Below are 15,283 nucleotides of genomic sequence, written 5' to 3'. Positions count from 1 at the left end.
GGCTTTGCACGGGAACCCCCTGCCCACAAGAGCTCCTGGGAGGTCTCCTGTGCAAAAGCCACACCTTATATAGTGTCACTTAAAAATACGCTTCACCAACATTAATTGCAACACTTGCAAGAAGCACAGAGCAAAGGCTGATGCTGCTGTCAGTCACCAGCACAGGAGGGTTAGTGCCGCGGGGGCACGGGCGCAGCTCCAGCCCCATCTGCTGCAGTTGCGGGAACACCAAATTCAGCGTGGCTGTGATTTGTGCCCCAATTCAGCACTTCCCCGGCTCTGCTCTCCACCTCAGAGCACCAGGTCACATCCTGCTCTGGTCTCCAGTTCACACAGGCTCGTCTACTCAGACCTCCCCATCGATACACACAAACAGAAGGAGACCCAGTAGGTCGAAGGAAGGGGTTATCCCCTCCACCCAGCACTCGGTAGATCACACCTAGAATACCACATCCAGTTTTGAGTATCCCCAGTATGAGAAAGCCATCGACAAACTGGAGCAACAAGCCCCAAAAGCTTGAAGCCACCAGCACGGCCAGGGGCAGAGAGCCCTTGCTGGGAGACAAGGGGGGCTTGTTCTGCTGGAGGAGAGGCTTTGGGGGGGCTCACGGAGAAAGCGGAGCCAGGCTCTTCTGAGGGTGCACGGTAGGAGCACAAGAGACAAGGGGAAAAAGCTGAAATGAGGGGTTCAGCCTGGATATCGGGGGATTTTTTTTTTTCCTGCAAGGACAGCCCAGCAGTGGGACAGGTCACCCAGGGAGGTTTCCATCCAAGACTGGAAACAACCCAGGACAACTCGATATGACTTCGTGACCGACCCTGCTTGAGCAGGAGGTTGGACTAGAGTTCTCCCGAAGTCCCTGCCCACAGGAATTATCCTACAAGACTACTCTGCTATGTTCTTCCAACAGCAAGCAGATTGTTGCAGGTGGTACAGCTCGTAAGAAGCTCTTTGCTTTCTCCTCCTGCTTAGTGCCCTGATTTACCACCTGTTTATCACCTTTATTTAATCAGCAGCTGGCTTCCAGACCACGCTTCCAGGAAAGCTCTTTTCTTGTTAAGTTTTGATTAAGTTTCAGTTAAGGTCTGGTAGTAAGTCTCCTGTTCTTCCACACCTCACAGCTATTGGTGGCTATTTCCTCACTTGTGTGAGGTTTTCCTGCTGCACAGAAGGGCAACGGCATAATAAAGCTCCCAGGTGAAACCATCTATAATCCGCTTCAAAAGCAGAGGTGAATCCCTATCAGACTTTACATGCCCTTTCTACCACAGCCTTTCACACTAGCTATGGCATTCTACGCACTGAGGTGCTGCCTTTATATTTGCTTCATCAAACTCCAAAAAAAAAAAAAAAAAAAAAGACTTTAAACTTACTGAGGAAAGCTGAATCATCAATAGACACTCCCCCCACCCCCCTGAACCAAGAAATATCAGAGCAAAAGCTTTCACTGAAGTGGAAGGGGGGAATAACCTTCCCGGGCTGGTGCTGCTGGCAGACACGGAGGTCCATCTGCTCACCCCTGTTTCCATCTCCAGAGGAACACCGAGGAGAGCACGACCAGCAATTCCACCAAGTCTTGGGAAGCCCTGCCTGCCCTAGGCTTTGGTTGTATTGCAGCTGTGCTCACAAGCGCTTTTATTTTCTCAGGAAATCTCTCAAAATAATCTAGGTGCAGAAGACTAAAGCACAAGGGATCCCTTGCCCTCTATACAATAGAGAAAGCTTCTCTGAAGGCACTTTTAATGTGCATCATTACTACAATAAGGCACAGTAGACAACTCCTCATTTCCTACTGAAGTATACAGGAACAGAAGGCAATTGGCACCAACAGGTCAGGAAGAGGCATTCAGTGCCTTGGAAGTTCTTTCCTTGTTTGCATGAAATCCCCATTCACACAGGGGCAGAAGCGTGGCCCCATCCAGAGCATTGCAACAGGGCGACAGGAGAAATATGCAGAACTGTCCTGGACAGTGGAAACAAAGAAAAGAACAGGTGCAGTGAAAGAAAGAGAGGAAAATCCAGAAATACTGATTAAAGAAAAAAAGAGAAAAGGAAAACCTAGAGCCAGTAGAGTTTGGCTTCTACTGTGAATGAACAAAAAAACCAAAACCCAACCAAAACCCAAAAAACCAACACCCAAACGAAACAGTTTCATTTTGTCTTAAAATGCAACACTCTTAATGTGCTAGAGACACATCCGAGCAGGCAGCTCCAGTAATGTTTTCCTGTCCTTTTCAGGGCACTCAGTAATGCTCTTCAATCATTTTGATTCATGCCAATCAATGATAGCCCACAGCACCCACTGCATGGAAATAATTATATTTATTTACTGATCTTCTAAGGATAAAATGGAATTAAACCCAAGAACAACTGCAGCATTTTTAAACCATGTGTAGTTCAAACAATAAGATGCAAAATTCCTTAGCTATGTTTCTAAAACAGGCATCGGAAACCCCAGATCGATGTAATTATTAAACCCCAGACCCTGTAGTTTACCTGCCCTTATGCTTCAACCCAGTGTCGCAGTAAATTAGCTTGGGGTCTCCTCTCTAACCCCAGGATATCAGCAAACCAGCCCATGCCCGCCATCAGGACCACACTCCTGGTTTCTCTCAACCACTCCTATCCTTAGGAAACAAGCAATAAATATTTCAAATGATATCAGAGTACCTGGTACAAAGAGGAGCTCATGTGACGCAGGCTCCCAGCCTGGCTCTGCTGCTCATCGCTGCAGGGACAGATCCTGCTCAGCCTACAGCCAGGGCTTTGTAGAGCTGGTCCTGCTGCCCCAGGAGCCCTGCTTTCAGATAAATGGATCTACTGGCTCCTTTCCTTCCTCCCTGGGCTAAATAACATCCCTGTAAAGCCCTTGCTGATAGCAGGATGCAGCCACTGAGAAAACCCAGAGAAACCCCAGAGCATGGGAGGGTGCTGAGCTCCGGCGAGGAGCTACAGCTGCTGCTGCCAGCACCCAAATGCACATGGAAACGCAAAACACCTGCAAGGTACAGAGCAAGGCTGAGCATACCAGAGCCCAGCAGTGTAGAAAAACATAGAAAATTATAGTGTAGAAAATTACAGCAGCCAGCTCTACTTCCTATTTCCTTTTCCTTGCAGCTCTGAAAAGAATAGCTCCAAAGGTCAGGGCTGGGGCCAGTTGCTGGTAACCACGCAGCTGAGGCTGGTGCTGCTGCAGAGCCAGCTGAGCACACTCAGGGTCCCAAATTCCCACCGTTTCCAGCCTGAGCTTTCCTCCTGCTTTCCCACCCGGTTTACCATCAGGGTGCAGAAGCTGGTTGGGGTGGGGAGGGACCAGCTCGGTGATGCAGGGTTGGGCTGTCAGAGCCCAAAGGTGGTTTGGGTCCAAATCTGCTCCTTTCTGGTAGTGCCTCGTGAGGAGTGTCTGGGAAACAAGCAAATTCTTACTGAATTTTTATGTTGAAGAGTGCTTCCTGGCCAAAATTGAATTGAATTAGCTTCTACACAGATAGGAGGTGTGTTCGGTCTAACAGCCTGGGGGAGAGAAAGCACAGGCACCTTCGGAGCAAGAGTTAACACCCAGCCCTTGGGTGCGTGTTCCACTACGAGGAGAAGCGCTGTCTTCCTCCTCCTCCTCCTCACTACTGTGCTCTACCATCCCAGAACAGCAGCACCATCTGCGCTGGAAAACACCCCTGGGCACTGTGGTGAAACCAGCACTAATTAAGTACCACCAAACCTACAAACTTGCAGAAGCAGCGATACAGCGAGGAGATGACGGGAGCGTGACTGCAGGTATCCCTCCGTCAGCTCCGCTCTGATTCACTGCAAGTAGGCGAGCAATTTTCTAATGGTGTGAGACTGACAAATTTTACAGAGTATTTGAGATGCAAGTGGGTGTCCGGTTTAATATTAAAGGACAGGGAAGTGGGACGAGGTTTGATAAAAGAGAAAGCTGGCAGAAGGGTCTAGCTAAAAGGAAGAGTGGGGAAAAGTCAGGTGTAGGCAAGAGGAGAGGAGGACAGAGATTATTTCTGTGGCCAGAGCCTTGCAGAAAGCATGGTGTATCTTACTCTAGTTTGTATTGCTAGAAAGGAGGGAAAAATTTTGTGGAAAGGATGATAAATGCCCATTTGAAGACAAAATGCAATAGGAATATCAAAGATTTCATTTAAAATAGCTGAAGAATGTCTTGGTCCAAGGCTCAGAAATCCTTGGCAAGCAAGTGGTGAAAAGGGCCTGAAGCCGATGAAAGAGGCAGTGTTAGGAAATGGGAACTGAAGCAATATCTACTGATGGGAAAAGAGAAGTGGCCGGGATATTTCTCAGCTGGTTTCACATCCAGGCACCTCCTTTCACGCACAATCACTCCCACTTTATAACAAGTGGGAAAGCGAGATGTGGAAGCCAGACTCCGGGCTGCCGAGGGTATCGGGGTGACAATGGAAACCCACCGTCGTGTGGGGACTGAGTCACGGGGCACTTCTTGATGGCATTTTCCCTCTTCTGCAAACACCGCACGAGGGAAAGTAACCTCTCAGTTGCAAAGACTGGTGAGAAAATACTAAAACCAGAAGGATCTGTTACTTGTGCTAGGTTTTAAGGACTATTTTGGTGTAGCAAGTGACTGTGTAACGATAGAAGCAAGATGCAGAGTAAAGAGCATTGCAGGTCCAGGTGACACGTCGCAGTTTGGTGCCCAAACACAGATGGATGCCAGGAGGAGTTGCCAAAGTGCTGGTGCAAATTGGCACCAAACTCCAACCCAGCAGTGCAGCTCCCTGGCTAAGGTACCCGACGTACGCCTAAAGCACCAAGAGTTGCTTTGGGATAGGGGTGCATACCGGGTTTGCACGTGGGGGTGACGGGACACCCCCAGAATAACGCAACCCCAGGCTCGTACCCACGGGGACAGCTCAGGCCGGCGCAGCAGGCTGCGAGCAGGGACGCTTGCACTTGTTACGGTTGTGGCATCTGCATTACTTCCCTCCAAATACGTGGTTGTGTGGGTTTATTTTAGAATAGCCAAGTACACCGGAGGGCTTATGTTTCTGCTTTCTTATATTTACATACAAATAAAACACACCAATATATCCCAGCATCACAACAACCAACCGCACGCAACGAGCCAGCAGCCGACAGCCCTGGCTGTACCCAGAGAGACCGGCTTTGGTTTAATTTCTAACGTAACTCTGCCAAACGGGGACTCCCCACTTCTTCCCATTGTAACTCACGGCGATTTACGTTGTTTAAAGACACATATAGAGAGGCTGTTTTATTGCAAGCATTTCTGCAGCACCAGTTTGTAACTCGTGTTCTCACCTATCAGCTGCTTCATCTCAATCTGCTTCAGATTTTGGCAATGGAGTTTAATGAGGTTAAAGTAAAACCTCTCAGTGATTAAGAAGGAAAAAGCTCTTTGTATTTTGGAAAGAAAGGGGTTTAAAGAGTGGTTGCGCAGTTCGGGGCACCGGCAGTGGGAAAGTGAAGGGCTGTTCTAGGATTTCTCGCTTCAGACCGGTCTCACACCACTCGAACGCTTGTAGCTGAGGGGGGTCCTGTGCGCAGCGGCTGGGGACTTCCACCCAGAAGGGAAGGGCTCGGGGCCTATTTAAGCTTTTTTTTATCTTCCACCAAAGCGAAATCTGGTGTCTCCATGGCCGCTAGCTAATGCAAAATCTCTAGCGCAAAGGAGGAAAACAGCAGGGCTGGAGACGCGGCGTTACGCAACGAAATCGCGACAGAGCGCAGCGGGTTTGCACCCACCGGCGGCTGCTGCAGGGATGGAGGAGGAGGAGTGCGAGGGAAGGCTGAGCGTGACCCAGACACCCAGGTTGCGTTGTGTCCCCATCTTACAACACATAACGAGGATGATGCGATTTACCGCAGGTCCATTTTTCACAGTCTTTTATCAGAGTCATCTAGAAACACCGGCAGAGACTGGTGAAGCAGCAGTGCGACGACTGAACTTACGCTCACCTCTAAGCAGCCTGGGAAATATTAACCACAAACTTGAAGTGAATATATCCAAAGCCACAGGGTTTTTTCTTTTCTTTTCTTTTTTTTTTTTCTTTCTTTTTTTTAGCTCATGAGCCACGATACTTTATAAAGGCATTTGTAATGCTGCAGAAAAGAAGAACTGAAAATTCCAGAGGTGCATTTTATGCAGTTTGAAATATGTTCTCCTCCAGTTTCATATCTTAAATGTGGCTTTTGCTGTATCCCAGTATAATATTCCACTTGAAAGAAGCTGTATAATGGCATAGATGAACAAATATGTTGCATGTACAAAGGCAAAATTAATCCTGCCAACATCTCTGAGGAAATTTAAATTTGAAATCTGAATTAAAATAGGTATCTTCAAAGATTTTTTTTTTCCCCAAACCTGTTTTCTTTACACTCCTATTTAACACCCTTAATTTAATTTTCAGTGCAGCAGATGTTACTTACCAAATAATCTCTAAATAATATCTGATTAGTGTATGGCACTATATTTGAGGTCAGGAAATCTATATGGAGTTGCCCAGTTAGGTAAAAGTGAGGACGCAATGCCTTGTGTGAGGTTAAACTGGTCCCCGTTTCAAGGCTCCTTCAAAAAGTCTGACAACCCCAGAAGACCAGATTATTAAGACACAATATACACATTCATTCCACCACATCCCCACGTGCCTGTGGGAATATGAGCTCTACATTTCTAGTACATTCAAAAGCCGATTTCTAATGAACCAGGTGGTTCCAGGAAGGCAAAGAGACCTCCTGAAGAGAGGGATTAAAGTGGGATGAATTAGTTCAGCAGAGGTTGGTCTTTATTTTGTGTTAGGCAGAGGAAGCCCTTGCTGGGGGCCCCTGCTTTGAGAGCTTGGCCACTGAAATCCAGAGCCGGTCTGATAATGATCTTGGTGCGGTCAGAGTCTGAACGTTAGTGAAGATAAATCAAGCAGTAACAAACACGAGAGCAAGGTCAAAACCTCCGACAGCAAGACGATGTAAGGTGGAAACCGTCCTCCTCCATCACAGCATGGCTGAGTGCCGGGGCGGTCGGCTGGTCCGTCGGAATGAATCCACCTTTCTGGAAGAAGTGACCTAAAAATACACACCCGGCACACCAGCGTTCCCAAGGCTCTTGCACAGAGCAGACACGGGGCCGTGTTCTGGCCGCAGAATGCACAAGAAATGCCAAAATTAAGATCTTAATCTTTACCAGTTGCAAAGCACGTGGCTGTGAACCTGAATTCAGATTCAGGACTAACTCCACCGTCTTTCGTCCACTTTTCCCTGCCGTGTCCCCTTGTCACATTAGAGACCCGACAGCCGCCGGACGGCCACAGCTTTCCCACAGCCATCACCCAGCCGCCGGCCAGAGCTGCTGGGTATGCCGACCATCAACTGCTGCTCCGTGAGAATCCGCATCCCGGCTTCCAAAGGAGGAGGTTTCCCAGCCTTGGCTTCATCCCGTGCCTCTTCTGGCTATAAACCATGTATCAAGCGCTGTAAGGAAAGGGACAATGTTAATATATTGAATATTACTGTATTTCTAGATCAGCTGATAGAAAGTATTCTTTCTTTGCCGAAGTGTATTCATTTCCTCACATGCTGATATCCACTCTCCCTGCAAGTGTTGTGTGTGTATATATATACATACACGTATAATATATATATAACACATATATAAGTTTTTACAACACTGGCACCAAGATAGCTGACAGCGTGTTACCTTTGGTATATTTTATGAAGCTCTTCTCCAAACACCATCACCGAAGCAGCTGCTGGCAGGTTTGCCCAAACCCTGCCAACCACCCTCCCATCTCACAGCCTTATTCTGGCTCTATTCCCTTACAGTGGGAAAGCGCCGTCGTCTCCCTCATGCTAGAAACCATCCCATGTGAGGGGGACAGCAGGGTCTGCCCTGCAGAAGGCTTCAGCATGGCAAGATGTGAAGATGGAGAACTGCATTTTTTCTAATACCCTAAAGTCATTTCCCAGACAAAAATTCTGTCCTTGTAGTCCAGCTGGAAGATGAAAACTTAGACCGGAGAGCCTAAAATTTTTGTAGCCTTCCACCAGCATCTGTGGGATTCCTCGGCACAGTCTCTGCTTCCTAAAAGTTTATCCATTCCATCCTGCCCAGCTTACCACGAAAAATAATTTCCCATATTCCTCAACTCCTGCACTGTCTTAAGGTGCTTTAACTGTCTAAGATCTGCTTTCCCCATGACCCGAGACAGCATTTAATGCCTGGACAGGACACGCCATGCACACCGTCCAGCTTGTAATGAGAACCAGCTGGAGGTGTCCGACCGCGCTGGGACTCGCAGGCTTTCCACCGCCTCCTCCTGTGCGATGGCTTGGAGCATCACCAAGTGACTAATGCAGGGCTTGCTGCTGGCTAGAAATAGAGCGGGGAGGTATCTGAAGCTCTGGAGTTTATGGCTACCTAAGGAAGGAAACTCAAGCAAGTTGTGTATAATGAGAAATACGAACCAAGATGGGGAATTCTGCACCACTGAAGACCCGAGAGACGGCTCTGGCATGGGGATAAGCTCCAGCCTGTGGCTGATCACTTCCCAGATACTCTACTAAACAAGGTGCAGCACCCAGACGTGCGTTTAAATGAAAACGAGGGCCGGGGTGTCAGAGACGAAGGCACAGCGATGGTGCCACCCAAACCCCGAGTCCCCCCAGGAGCTGCAGCTCATCTGCAGGGCGGCTTCTGCGGTTTCGTGCGGTTCCACCTCAGGACATCCCCTCTCCAGCAAGCCCCCTCCTGCAGCAGCTTTTTCGAGGCGCCACTTACTTCTCCAGTTCCCACCTTTCCCACAAGCCGTTTCCCCTCGCGGAGCACGGCGCAGCACGCGGGGCTCCGCTTCGACATGCAAATCCACCACTGAAGCTTGAAGTTCCCCTACCTACGAGCAAGGAAGCTGTGATTGCCCCGCATGAGGATGGCTGGGGACGGAGATGCAAAGAGACGGAGTGATTTGCTTGAAAGTCGCGTAGGATGTCGGGTTGGGTTGGTTGTCCCTCCTGGGCAATAATTCTCATTTTCTCCCCAAACAAACAGATCTAAGTTGTTGCTGGAATGATTCTGTCCCCTAACAAGGAGGCAGTGTAAAAGGGCTCAGAAAAATGAGGGTGCTTGTGGAGGAAAAAGAGCAGATGTGAGAGAAATTTTCACCTTGCCTCCAAAGGAAAAAAAAACCAAACAAATGATACCTGGCTTTCTTCAGCAGAAAAGAGAAAAACTTTGTCTGCAAAGTGTAGAAAAAGTTGTTTGGATGAGAAGAGGGAGGAAGCCGTGCAGAGGAGAAAGAAGAGAGAAAAGCAGTTTTCCATAACTCACAAAAAAATGGGCAATTTCTGTGGAAAGCAGAAAATTTATACTAATATTTTTGTTTGCTTTCAACCCCCTCTAATCCCTTATATTTTGAAATCAAATGTAAGATGAAAAACTTCACAGGAAGTTTTCTCTGCTCCAAAAAAATCACAAATGAATAATTTTCTCTTTGTTAATGCAGAATGTTATGAAGTACACTGCATAGGAAGATGAACTTTGGAAAGATTATGGGGAAGTATTACCCCCTCCATCAGGACCAGTGGGACAGAGAACACAGCAACCAAATCAGATGTCATTTTTTGGAAAGTCCCACATCACACACACTATTTTCAATTAGAAAAGTAAAGGTTGATTACCCAACAATGAACTTTAATTAAAATAAAAGTAGGAAGTTCTTTGCTTCCAGGAGCCAGAATATTTAAAGGCTGGAGCATCTCATAATATTTTTTTACCCGAGGTGAGTGAAGTGTTTTGGATATCTGTGTCTTACTCAGATCAAAAAGCGAATTTCCCTTTACCTGCTTACAAGCTTGAAAAAAAAGAGACTTCAGCTTAGAAAGATCAGAAATGCTTCTCCACATTTCCTGGTCTGGGTCAGAATGAGAAATTAGAAATCCTATCCTTTCGCTTCCGATTCTAGCCAAACCAAACAGCAAGTCCTAGAAATCAAGGTGAGCTGGGGAGAGGTGGATGGGACACAAGGTCTCTGTGTGAAATTTTCTACATTTTTGTGGTTTTTTGACGCACCAGCAATGTTCAAAAGGCTCAGATAACCTTCAACCAAGCCAAGAACAAAATTCGGCCTCCAAGTCCTTCTTGGATATCTGGTCAGTTCCAGTGGCTCCAAAGTAGCATATTCAAGAGGCAGCACTGAGGTTTGATTTCAGGTCACCTCCGGTGTCGGATGCGTTTGGACACATCTCCTTGCCAAGGAGATACCTCTTGCAGGAAGCTCATTTCCCACAACCCGGACGACACAAAGGCTTGTGCTGTGCAAGACGTTTGAGCCGTGCTTTGTCCCTCTTGCTCCCTGCCGCGTCGAAGGCTTTGCTTAGCAGGTGAAAAGATGGGAAAAGTATTGGAGAAGCCCGTGGAGAAGCGGCACACCTGCCAGGGTGTCTCCAGGCACCCCGGGTACCGCGCAACTAAACCATTTCAGACCCTTTGGGATATCCATCATTTCGCACGCTTAGAGAATACCATCTTAGCGGTTTTGCCCCCTGCCCCCCCAGTGAAATTTCTGGCTCCAAACGCCATCCTGCCCGGTTTGCTGAGGATGTCTCTGCCACTTGGCTCCCCTCCCGCCGTGTAGGGACCTCCTGACCTAACTCTTAGCCGAGCTAAAGGTGGACTCCGGGATCTCGTTGCCATCCGGCAGAAACACAAACCTGCTCTAACGTGAAATGAGCCAGAAGCACTCGCGCAGGCAGGGATGACCTGAGCTCTTGGTGGTCTCAGTCGTGGATTGCCCAAGCCCAGGACCACATCTGAACTTTCCCTTTTGAACTCTTGCAACATCTCCACGTGAGCCGTGTCTAATGTGGGAAGCAGAACTAGAGAAGAGCCTGACATTTAACAGCAGAAGTCACCATTGCCTGCACAGCATCTGCAGAGAGAGGACTTGGCCTCGAAACAACCCCTCCTAGTGCAATCCTCGAACTGCTCTGCGCCACATCAGATGGACTCATCTTCATGACCACAAGATCAGGGTAATCAAATTTATCATACTCTTGCAAAACAAGATAAATCTGTATTATTCTGAGACTCCTTGCCGACTGAATAAACCGTTCTGTTATTCCAGACAAAAATGAAATGGGCCCAACACTGTCCTATTTTTTCCTCATCTAAGTGAGAATTAATTTAAGTGGTGTAATTAAGATTACTTCAGTCCAAAGTGAGTAAAAAATAACATCAGAATCCAAAAGTCTGTCCTTACTCCATGACAAACACTGTGATGATGGATGGCCACTTGAAAATACCCCATATTTGTGATAAATTTCTAAATTCTGTTGTATGGAGCCATGAAGTTCAGCACTAGCATGATGGAAAACTCATACTTTGAAGAACAGCTGTATGAAGTAGATGGAACATACTATCGAGATACAAATATAAACCTGAACAACTAAATCAATAGACTTCAAATTAAAATTACACATTACAGCCATAAGTCACCCCAAGTCTTTATGTCTTGTTATCTTCCACATTAAAAACCCAAATACAAATTTTTTTTCTTGCTCAGCAATGTCTGCTCATGCGTGACTTTGGAGGAACAGACTGGAAACAGTCCAACAGCGGATGTATCTGTAGTGTTTACATGGGGGCCCAATCCAAAATGCAAGGAGACAGAAGAGGGGTAATGATACAGATACTCTCCCCACCACCTCAAAGACAGCTTAATGTTAGTCTCTGAAGATGTGCACTGTTCATCTCCAGTAATCAAGGCTTTTTTTTTTTTTTTTTTTTTTTTTTTAGCATATGCACAGAACTTGATTTAAAGTGTTTTACTTGATGGAGGAAAAACCCAGTTTCATACCTGCCTCCTCTCCAGCCCATGGGACCACTGACGTGACGGGGCAGACGGACGCACTCCTCACCGACCGACAGACACTATTCGAGACGGTCCATGCAGCTGCGCGCACGTCTCCCAAAATTCATTGATTAGACTCTGATGTCTCAAACCAAAGTCCTGGTGAACCGCCGGACCACGAACGCTTCAGGAACCGGTTCCAGCTTTGGCCGCTCCCTGCGACAGCGGCTGAGCGGACCAGCCCCCAGCTTTGCCAGCAGCCCCTTCCCAGGGCAGATTTCTACAAATTTGAAATTCAGTCCGTAAAACCACTGGAAATTCTGCAAAGTAGCTCCTCTCCTTTATTTCTGGCATTTTCACTCTCTAGAAAAAGGAATGTAAATAACAAGTAGTAAGTCAGATTGTTCTGGTCCTCCACAAACTTTGTATTTAGTATGCATTTCAGATTATTTTCTTTAATACATGTGAAGGCACTGCTTAGTGGTATCCTGTCAATAGTCAGCTGGACCTTCCCCCTCTAACACAAACCCCACCCTTTGAACTATCCAAAATTCCTTGAACAATATTAATAAGCAACAATCATCAGGCAGAATAACACCGGAAAAATAAAAGAACAAACTCCTGCAAAGCCTCCAGTCAGTGATGTTGGGATAATGATTTTGACGAGTGGCATAAAAAAGCAACCCCTTCTCTAAGGTCTCTTTTTGTAACAGTATTTCCAAAGCCGGTGCGTGCACCGCCCGTTTAAACAAGGTCTTTTAAACCCAAAGTGATCGTTTTCAGGACACTTTCGTACATATCTGCCATGCGTGGACACAGAGGTCCCTACAGCACACGCACATTCCTTGGTTTCCTCAGCCCAGCTCCTTTTCCTCTTGTCCTCTATATCAGAATTACCCATACTCCTGTTTCGTAAGTTATTTACCTATACAAAATGTTTAGAGATGAAAGCCAATATGTCTGCTACTTAAAGGACAGACTTCAAGACTTTAAGCTGCAATACCTGTAAAGATGGCTCATGACAGCAGATGGACTTTCCTCAGTCACAAGGTGAACAAAGTATATATGTATTTTATTTATTTATTATTTTTTGCTAGTTGGAGTAGTTACTCTGCCAGTAACAAAATGCACAGCCACTAAAAAGAAGGTTGGAAATAGCTGATGTAAACTCCAGGACAAGCCCTGGCAGAAGCTTGATCACTTCTCAGCCACTTGCGTTCGGCTGGAGTTGACTCATGCATTGTCCTGGGAAGCAGCTGCATTTGTATCCCGTATTTACAGGGCTTCAGAACATGTTTAAGCTGAATTTCCCTGTACAACAGTGATGACTGGTGGCCATCCTACTTGTTTATGTACCTAGTGGAAAGTCACATAAACCAGCATTGCTCTCCTGGTGTCTGCCACCTGCACCTTGTACCCAGCCAGCACTGGTTACTGGCAATAAAAAGCACATGAACGTATGGGGATCACTCAGTTACATCATGAAACAAGATGAAATCAAACACTTCAATATGCAGGGCATTGCTTGTCATGAATAACTAAAAGAAATGTTGAAATATGGGTTGTTCAGAACTTTCTCACTTTCTCATCACAGCACTTTTGTCTCAGAAAATACGATTTAGATCAAAAGGGAATTTCCCACAAGTACATTTGAATTTTGCTTAAGTCACCCCATATAAGTATAAAATAAAAAGAAAATGTTTCAGTTGTGTTTATTAACAAAACCCCCAAACCTCCACAAAGAACAGCTGTCTTGTTGAAATGAGCTGAAATATTTAATTTTTGCTCAGCCTGACTGTGACCTGTGTCCACCTGAGCTACCTTCAAGCCATGAAGTTTCTAAGTAATTTTTGCACCTCCTGACTCCACTTCCGTGGTCAGAGTCCTTAGCCAGACTACATCACAGAATTTCACCTTTAATTAAATCCTGGTGCAACCCCAGGAGACCATTCGCAGGGGATGAAACCCTCTTCTGATGCACCCTGCCCTGTTTCAGTGTTACGGAGCACCGCGGTGGGTGACTGCCCAGTGGAGACCCTTCTTACGTTGTATGTGGAAAGGGTGACTGAAAAACCTGAAAATCTGGATTTTCAGCTTCGTACTTGACAAATTCTTTTATCTCCATTAATGCCCAGTAGCATGGTCACAAGCCACGAAGAAAGCATCAAGACCAACAGTTACATAATATGGCTAATATTAATAAGCTGAGTCACAGTAATTATGTCAAAATTTCCTGTGGAGATTGTGTTTCATTTGCTTATGTTTTGGTTTTTGGTTTTGTTTTTTTTTTTAAGTTCATGCAAATACCTTTTGAGCACATCCAAAACCAAGCCAATAAATGCAAGTTGACCTCCCAACGTGCACGATGCTAAAGCAGGTGAATTCCTCAAGCCAGAGCGAGCCCCCGCCGTGAGATGTGGCATCACCTTCCTCCTGCCACCCCCTGCTCCTCACGCTTCAGCAGAAGCCGCAGCTCTCTGAAGCTTTGCTCGCCACGATGCAGCCTGGGGTTTTTTTTGCAGCTATTTTCGGCACCGCCACTGTACAGCGGCCAAGTTCACAGACATATTTGTGTGATTTTTCATAACTTCCTCCAAGTGGGTCTTTTTTTTTATTTTCCATACTAAGCTCAACATTTTTACTCTTCCTAGGTCAACCAAAAGGCATCTTGCCTTGGCATTGCGCCTATCTGCCCAGCCCAGTCGCAGCATTTCTTATGAACGGTGCCAGCTCCCAGGGCGGGTGCAAGGAGGGGGGGGACCTGACTTATTTACTAAAAGCTCATCCAAAACTATCTCTGTAGAGCAGACTCAGCTCCTTCAGAGCTAAAAGGGCAAGGATTTGGGTGCCTCCCCATGGGAAGGCAGTTCCCAGGCAACTTTCCACTGGGTACATGCTTTGGGGACCGAAGGCAATGCTAATTTTCATCCATTTTTACGCCCACTGTTGAGCCCGCGTTGGGTTCCCTGTCCTGCTGGGGACTTCACCAAGCACCTGGTATGCGCCAAGGCTCTGAGCTATTGCCCTGCTTGAAACCAGAGGGGAAGACGGAGGAAATGACACCGGCGGGGTGTTAGCGCAGAAGCGCCGAGAGCAGACACACGCTGCGGACATACGCTAACAACATCCTGCCCGGCGCAGAAAGCCCCATTTGCCGACAGCGCTACAGATCTCCAACTCCAACCCTGCGGTACCCAAGCTCCACGCAAGAGTCTTGCATGCACATCAAGCGAGTGCAAATATTACGCTTACGTGTGCCGGTTTCCAACAGCAGAGGATTGACCTCTTTAATCTTCCACTCTCGTACATTAATAAAGCACCGAGCGTAGGTTCAAAGGGGGTTGGAGGAGCTCGGTGCTGCTGGAAGCACCATGGCTGAACTCAGGCTCTGAAACCAGCTCTGGGTCCCGACGGCTGTGGATGAGGAGCTGCTCCTGGGGCT

General features: G+C 47.0%; 1 long non-coding RNA gene across 2 annotated transcripts in view; it reads right to left on the bottom strand.

Annotated features, from left to right (window-relative positions):
- Positions 1 to 14,140, bottom strand: part of LOC126050828 (uncharacterized) — a 38,803-nt gene extending 24,663 nt beyond the window's left edge. Inside the window, exons 1-4 of one of the 2 annotated variants that reach the window (XR_007509661.1) lie at positions 12,845 to 14,140; positions 12,638 to 12,746; positions 11,848 to 12,200; positions 5,024 to 7,468 (exon numbers count right to left, since the gene is read on the bottom strand). This is a non-coding gene — a long non-coding RNA (uncharacterized LOC126050828). Of the gene's footprint in view, positions 1 to 2,671; positions 7,469 to 11,847; positions 12,201 to 12,637 lie in introns of those variants that run through there. The other variant, XR_007509660.1, reaches the window with a different exon arrangement.
- Positions 14,141 to 15,283: the final 1,143 nt, after the last annotated feature.

This window comes from Accipiter gentilis, chromosome 26, assembly GCF_929443795.1.
Source record: "Accipiter gentilis chromosome 26, bAccGen1.1, whole genome shotgun sequence".
In the NCBI taxonomy this organism is placed as follows: domain Eukaryota; kingdom Metazoa; phylum Chordata; class Aves; order Accipitriformes; family Accipitridae; genus Astur; species Astur gentilis.
Note: the sequence above shows the minus strand (reverse complement) of the source record. Positions and strands in the feature narration are given on the sequence as shown.